Genomic DNA, 8,069 nt, shown 5'->3' on the forward strand with positions numbered 1-8,069 from the left:
CTCCCTCCCTCTCTCCCTCTCTCTCTCTCTCTGTTTCTCCCATGCCAGAATATAGAGGCAGAGAGAGAGAAAACCACAGTCAGGGCCTCAATAAACTCAATTCAAAATGATTAAAATAAAGCAAACATTACTGAAACAAAAAAGACACAGCAAGATCCCAGGGCTCTTCTCACTCACTTACATCCACAATCTCAGAGGGGCGGTGGAGTGGGGGTAGAGGCATCATTTAGTAAACACACCCCCTGTTAGTAAACACAGACAATGGGAACAGATTTGAAATGAGATGACGGTGTAAATGCCTCGTGACCAGCCCTCTCCCTCTGTCTTTAACCTGCGAGCTCCAGCTGTTTTACTGCCTGATTGTACATAACACACAAACACTGATCATCCCCACCTCACCGTCCCTCTCCCATTCACTGTCCTCACCCCCTCTACCTGCTCACTCCAGGGCTGCTGCTGTTTGCACACTAAATATTCACATTGCACTTTCCGATTCTAACACTGTCCACCTCTCCCTCTCCCTCTGTCTCTCTCCCCCTCCCTCTGTACCTATCCAGCCCACCCCATCCCTGCTCATCTTTCCCTCTCTCTCTCTCTCTCTCCCGCTTGATAATCTGTCGCTATCTCTGTTCTTTTCCCCTTCCTCAGGATGGAACTTGATTGAAAAACACTCTGAAAAGTCTCTGTCTGACCATTTGAAATAATGATGCACTGTGGCCATGTTTTACATTTATCGATGATTTACGGAGAGAAATGGGGCTGGGGGGTGGTGGGAAATGGGAACAATCCTCAATCAGCCCGTCAGTAAACTGAACTCGGGGAGGGTAACCATGGTTGCAGTGCAGGCCAGACAAGCACAGCAAGATCCCAAAAGCCAGGTGATGTTAGCCAGGTATCCTTCCTTCCCTCACCCCCAGAAAAGTCTAATCTACCTCTTTTAAACTGGGGTCGGCTGGGTGGAACTGATTGTATTGCAACTTTTTGAAGGCTTGAGAGAAATCACTGGAATTAAACACCCCACTCCCCACCCCTGTCCAATTCCTCATCTGGCCTTCAACACAGGGAATTATAACAATAAACAAACAATATCAAACTAACAAGCACAGCCTCACATTTAGACATTCCATTCAAGAAGCTCAAACATCTGAAAATCAATGTTTAAAATAGCAGTGCACAGCAGGATCCCACAAACAGCCCCACAAGGGATATAACCATAAGACATAGGAGCAGAAATTAGGCCATTTGGCCCATCGAGTCTGCTCCGCCATTCAATCATGGCTGATAAGTTTCTCAACCCCATTCTCCCGCCTTCTCCCCATAATCTTTGATCCCCTTATCAATCAAGAACCTATCTATCTCGGTCTTAAATACATTCAATGACCTGGCCGCAACAGCCTTCTGTGGCAACGAATTCCATAGATTCACCACTCTCTAGCTAAAGAATTTTCTCCTCATCTCTGTTCTAAAAGGTTTTCCCTTTACTCTGAGGCTGTGTCCTCGGGTCCTGGTCTCTCCTGCTAATGGAAACATCTTCCCCACGTCCACTCTATCCAGGCCTTTCAGTATTCTGTGAGTTTCAATCAGATCCCCCCTCATCCTTCTAAACACCATCGAGTATAGACCCAGAGTCCTCAAACATTCCTCATATGTTAAGCCTTTCATTCCTGGTATCGTTCTCGTGAACCTCCTCTGGACCCTCTCCAGGGCCAGCACATCCTTCCTGAGATACGGGGCCCAAAATTGCTCCCAATATTCTAAATGTGGTCTGACCAGAACCTTATAAAGCCTCTGCAGCAAATTCCCTGCTTTTATATTCTAGTACTCTCGAAATAAATGCCAACATTGCATTTGCCTTCCTAACTACCGACTCAACCTGCAAGTTAACCTTAAGAGAATCCTGGACTCGGACTCCCAAGTCCCTTTGCGCTCCAGATTTCTGAATTCTCTCCCCATTTAGAAAATAGTCTATGCCTCTATTCTTCCTACCAAAGTGCATGACCTCACACTTCCCCACGTCCAACCAGGCTGCAGGTTGGATACGCACAGCAAGATCCCACAAGCAAGGTGATGTTAGCCAGGTATCCTTCCCCCACCCCCTATTCCCAGAAAATCTTCCTCTTTAAAACTGGGCCCGGGGTTGGGAACTAATTGCTTTACAAAATATATGAAAACTTCAGGGAAATCAGTGATGGGAATTCAACACGGGAAATAGAACAATAAATAAACAACATAAAAATAACAGGCCTTTACGCAGCCTCACATTTAGAAATTCAATTCCAGGACCTCCGAAAGTCAACACATCAATGTTTACAATTGCAGCGCACAGCAGGATCCCACAAACAGCCCCACGAGGGACATGGACTGGACAAACCCCAGATGCTGTCTGTCTCTCTCCCTCATAACCGTCCCCTCCCACCATCTGTTAACCTCCCACTCAATAGTTCCCTCAATCTTTCCTCTTTCCCACCTCTCTCTCTCTCCCTCCCTCCCTCTCTCCCTCTGTCTCTCTCTCTCTCTCTCTGTTTCTCCCATGCCAGAATATGGAGAGGCAGAGAGAGAGAAATCCACAGTCAGGGCCTCAATAAACTCAATTTAAAATGCTTCCCGCACATTTCATTCAAGCCTCAATTCATTGCAGTGTCTAATACAGCAGCATTATTCGGGGAAACAGCCTCACTTGAACAAGTTTCACTTCAGGCCCTCCCGCCTGCTTCACCAGTCGGGGAATTAATTTTCAAAGTGTGCTCCCTGGTGGTCATTTGGGAAAACCTGTTTGGTATTTGCGCACAGAAAGAACCCACACACTGCAGTGCGTTCACAGTCAGATCAGATTGGTTTAGACTGAGAATTGATGGAAAAGGAAAGGGCAGAGAAATATCTTGAAACAAACTGGCACAGATTGGCCCCTCAGTGACACAGTTTCTTTTCACTAATCCAAACTTCTGGGAGGCTGGGAGTGAGGGTCTTTTCTCCAGAGGCTGGGAGCTGGGCAGTGACTGCACGCCGGAGACCCCCAGATCCTCGTCTCTCCCCTCCCTGTCCCTCTCTCTCCCTGTTTCCCTCCCTCTCCCCTTTCTCTCTCCCTCCCTCCCTGATAACTCACAATCGAGAGAGAGAGAGAGAGACAGCAGGAAAACGCACAATCACATCCTCAATCAAATGAATTCAAGAGGCTGCTGCACATTTTGTTTCACCGTCACATTCATGGCCTGAAACACGGGCCTTTATTGGGGAGTTCAGCCAATGCACAGACCCTCCCGAGGGGCCTGAATAGAGGCCGTGAATTGGGCCTAGTCGCAGAGGCTGCATTAAAGCTCAGGGACAGGAAGAGGCCCCAGTCTAACAGAACATTCCTCTCCCTCCACAGCTCAGCCCAAACCTCACAGGCAGGGCTGGAAGGAGTGAGAAGGAAATGGGACCCACTCCCCCTTAACCCCCCCCAATTCAAATATCGACAAATCACATTATGACTTTCCTGTCAGTTTACTACAAGATGAAGCAGAGAACGAAATGTCTGGAAAGAGAGAGGGAGAGAGAAAGCTGGAGTGACAGAGACAGGGAAATGCCACCCCCTCCCCCAGAAACGTCGTGTGTTCCCTGTTGCAGTTTAGGAAAAGCAGCAGGCCGTTTCTGCACAGGGGGATCCCACAGGCAGCAATGTAATGCTATCCGGATGGGAACAGGGAGACACATTTCCTTCCCCATCCTCATGCCTGCTGTAACCCTCCCTCTTCCCCCTCTCTCCCCCCCCGGGCACCATGTGTGCTCTGAGTCCGGACACATCCCCAGAAAGGCCTAAACTCCTTCTCTTCAAACCGGGAAAAAGCTGCTGCTTCCTGGGGGAGACTTTTTGAAATCTCCGTCCCAGCATCGATTTTTACAAACCAGGCGTCCCCGGGAGGGTGTGACTGAGGCTTTTCTGCAGAGACTGGGAGCTGGGCACTGACTCCACACTGGAGACCCTCCCCTAACCCCCACCCCCCCAGACCCTGTGTCTCTTCCTCACCCCCAACCCCCTGCCTCTGTTTCACTGTCTTTTCCTGTTTCCCTCAATCTCCCCCCTCTCTCTCTGTTGTAACGTAGGGACACATCCTAGAGAGACTGAATTCAAATGACTGTTCCACCTCCCAATTCATCGCCCTGCCTAAAACACCAGCATTATTCAGGAATTAGCACAAACTTTTACACACACTCACAGTTAGGACTTGGTAAAGGGCTCCTGAGGGACAGGAAATGAGTCCAATCAGCACTTTTTTAATAAATTAACTGGTTGTGGCACAGTATGGAGAGGGACTAAGACAGTGAAGACCCCCGACCCCTTCAAAACCTCAGAAAGACTGAGCGCTTTGCAGTGAAAGAATGAATGTTTAAAATGCTCTCATTGTTAGTGAGTCACTTGCTTCACTGTCCCTGGATTCATTTTCGCAATTCGGCCTTTTCTAAAAGATGTGACTGGGAGCTGGGCAGATTCTACACATTGGAGACCCCCAGATCCTGTGTCTATTCACACCCCCTCCTCTTGTTTTGCAATCTCAGCCCCTCTGTTTCACCTCACTCACTCCCCCCTTACTCTCTCTCTCTCTCTTCCCCCATTGGAGAGACCGAGGGGGAGAGAGGAGACTGAGAATTTGACAGTCAGAGATCGGTGAAGTGAATTAAATTGGCTGCCGGGCCTTTACCTTTCACCGTGACATGAATTGCTCTCAGACACGGGCCCTGTGCTCTTGGTGAATTAGACCCGGGTACAAGTTCCGGCCTTTTTAATTCCCCGCCCCTGTGAGTGCTGGATAGAAAGGGCACTCTGTAAAGTTCCTGTCTCACCATCGACAAAAAACCACACCACACTGGCCATCTTTTACATTTATAGTTCCACAATCACATCCCCCAGTCAATCAAATAGTTACTAGAGTTGCAACTAAGACAATTTGCACAGCAGGATCCCACGAGCGGTCCCACAATGGAGGGGGAGACCCCCAGACCCTGTGTCTCCTTCCCCTGCCCCCGAGGCCCCAACATCCCCACCCCCTCTCTGTCGAAGTCTCCCTCATTCTGTTCCTCTTTCTCTCTCTCTGCCCCCATCACTCCTCCCTCTGCACCCACCTCTCTCTCTGCCCCCATGTGTACACAGCAAGATCCCACTCCCCACCTGCTCATGACCGGTTAAAAATGTATTGGCTGAGGATAGCGGGACAGTGAGTGGGGAATGGGCCTCACCCCCTCTCTCTCTCCCCCTCCAACACCCTCCCCCACCCCCAACCAAAGTAACGACAAATCACATTGGTGTTTTTATACATTTTATTGAAAGATGAATTATGGACAGAATTGGCTGGAGAGAGAGAGGGAGAGAGGGAACAAGCTGGAGAGACAGAGACTGGGGGCTGCTCTCTCCCCACCCTCACCACCAGCCCGCACCCTCAGATCTACATTAAACTCAATTGAAATGGCTGCTGCCCCTTCCATTTAACCCAGGAAAGCCCGTGGCCCGGCCTGTCTAACACACACCGACATGACTCTGGGGGGTGAGAAGAAGCCTTCGCACAGGCTCCAGGTTCTCATTTCAGGCCCTCTCCCTCTCCCTCTCTCTCTCTCTCTGTGTCCGACTGCTTCACCCTCCATGAACCCATTTCTATCAAGTGTGGTCACTGATGCAGTTCAGGAAAGGCTGGCGGCCTCTTTGTTTTATTTTTTTACACAGCAGGATCCCATGACTTTCCCTATCTCCACACCTGCTGTGAAAGCCTCTCTCTCCCAATCTTCCCCGTGGGAATTCCCCAGTCTGGGGGCCATCCCCTCAGTTCCCTCCCTCCCCACCACCACAACCCCCTGAAAGGGCTGAAACTCAAACTGGGGAGCAGCTGGATTCTCTCAGGAGACATTTTCAAATCACGGCCTCGGGATTTCAGTTGGGGGTCAAATCCCACTTTTTGGAAGGCCCTGACTGGGAGCTGGGCAGTGACTGCACACGAGGAGCCCTCTCTCTCTCCCCCCGGACCCTGTGTCTTCTCACCTACCCACACCAACTCCGCTCTGTTTTGTTATCTCTCCCCTCTTTCCCCTGACCTCTCCTTTCTCTCTCTCTCATGTGGGGAAAGGCCACAGGCCCCTGTGGGCACAGCAAGATCAGGAGGATGGAGACAGAGAGAGAAATCCACACACAGAAGCTGCGTAAACTGAATTAAAATGGTTCCCCCTGTCCCACCCATCAGTCTCCAGAAGGTGCTAAACTCCCTCTCTTATTTTGGAATTATAACAAGCTTCTAAACAGCTTCAGATTTCAGATTTTCAATCTCCTCTTTGTCACACACCAAAGGGTTAATGTGTTTGTGACTAATCGCAAGGCCGGGATATTTTAACCCCAGGCTTTCAAAATCCAGCACCCCATCATCTAACAGAAACCGCTTCATCGATGCACCAAAAACCAGGGTCCCTCCGAGATTAAAATTAAACCTCGGGGTCATAAAGAGACACAACTCACGTGGGTGGGTGGGGGGTGTGGAACAGGCCTGAGTCCATCCATCCAAGCAGGGGAAAAGCTCCTGCCCATGGATTCATAGTCACATTGCAGTCTTCAAACTCCAAATTCCTGGGGAAAAGAGAGAGAGAAAAGAATTGTCTAAAACACAAAGCAAGAACATTTCTAAACAAAATAGCACAGCAAGAGCCCAGGATTAAACACCCCCCTCCTCCCCTCCCCTCCCCTTCACAATTACACAATCTCTTAGCAACATCCAAATACAAAAATATCCCAGTTATAAACCAGAGGCTAAAACAGATTGAGAGACCTTTCCCATCCCCTGTGTTTATCTCTGTATCTCTCTTCCTATCTCACTCACATCTCTGTCCCCCTCAATCTCTCTCTATCTCTCTGTCTCTCAGAGATGAAAATTAAACCTCGATTGGGGAAATAAACAGACACAACTCATGTGGGTGAAGCCTGTGGACCAGGCCTCAGACTATCCCTCTCTGGAAGAAGCTCCTTGTCCTTGTCCCAGACTTTCCCTCTATGGATCCTCACCTTCCAGTTTTCAGAATACAAATTTCTCAGGAGAAAAAGAGGTAAAATTGGTTAAAAAGACAAAAGCAAGGACATTTAACTGCATAAATTGAATTAAAATGGTTCCCTTTGTCACCCCATCAGTCTCCAGAAGGTGCTAAACTCCCTCTTTCAGTTTGGGAAGGGGCTGCACATTCCTTTGGGACACTTTTTAAAATTACCATCCCAGGATTTAATTTAAAATCTCATTCTATCTCAGAGGATGTGAGTGGAGGTGGCTTGTGACTACACACTGGAGACCATCAGACCCTGTCTCTCTTTCCCACACCCCCTCCTGTTTTTACACCTCCACTCGCGTCGGCCTCCCTCTCTCTCTGTTTCAATCACTCCCTCCCTTTTCTCTCTCTGCTCCCGTCTCTCACATTCAGGGTAAAGATGGATGCTCCTATCTAGGCCCTTGTCCCTGTCCTCTCTTTCTCCATCCCTCTTTCTCGCTCGTTCTCTCTGTCCATCTTTCTATTTTCCTTCCCTCTGTCTCATGTGCTCTGCATTGAAATGAGAGATGAAATGTTCCTGTCTCCCCGTTTAAAATAATGACAAATCACATTGCTGTTTCTGGTCAGTTTTTGTTGATTAAATTTTAAAATGGGCACAACGAGAGCTGGAGAAAGAGAGAGAGAGAGAGAGAAAAGCTGGAGGGAGAAAGACACAGAAAATCACACAGGTAAAACTAAAGTCAGAATGTCAGTAAACTGAACAGTAATGGCCCCTGTGAATCTGATTGAACAGATTCCACTTCATCGCACTGTCTCCCCACCTGTCTTATTTTGCAATTATAACAAGCTTTTAAACAGCTTCAGATTTCAGATTTTTAATCTCCTCTTTGTCACACACCAAAGGGTTAATGTGTTTGTGACTAATCGCAAGTCCGGGATATTATAACCCCAGGGTTTCAAAATCCAGCACCCCATCATCTAACAGAAACCGCTTCGTCGATGCACCAAAAACCAGGGTCCCTCCGAGATTAAAATTAAACCTCGGGCTCATAAAGAGACACAACTCACGTGGGTGGGTG

This window comes from Cetorhinus maximus, unplaced genomic scaffold, assembly GCF_964194155.1.
Source record: "Cetorhinus maximus unplaced genomic scaffold, sCetMax3.hap1.1 HAP1_SCAFFOLD_235, whole genome shotgun sequence".
Lineage (NCBI taxonomy): Eukaryota > Metazoa > Chordata > Chondrichthyes > Lamniformes > Cetorhinidae > Cetorhinus > Cetorhinus maximus.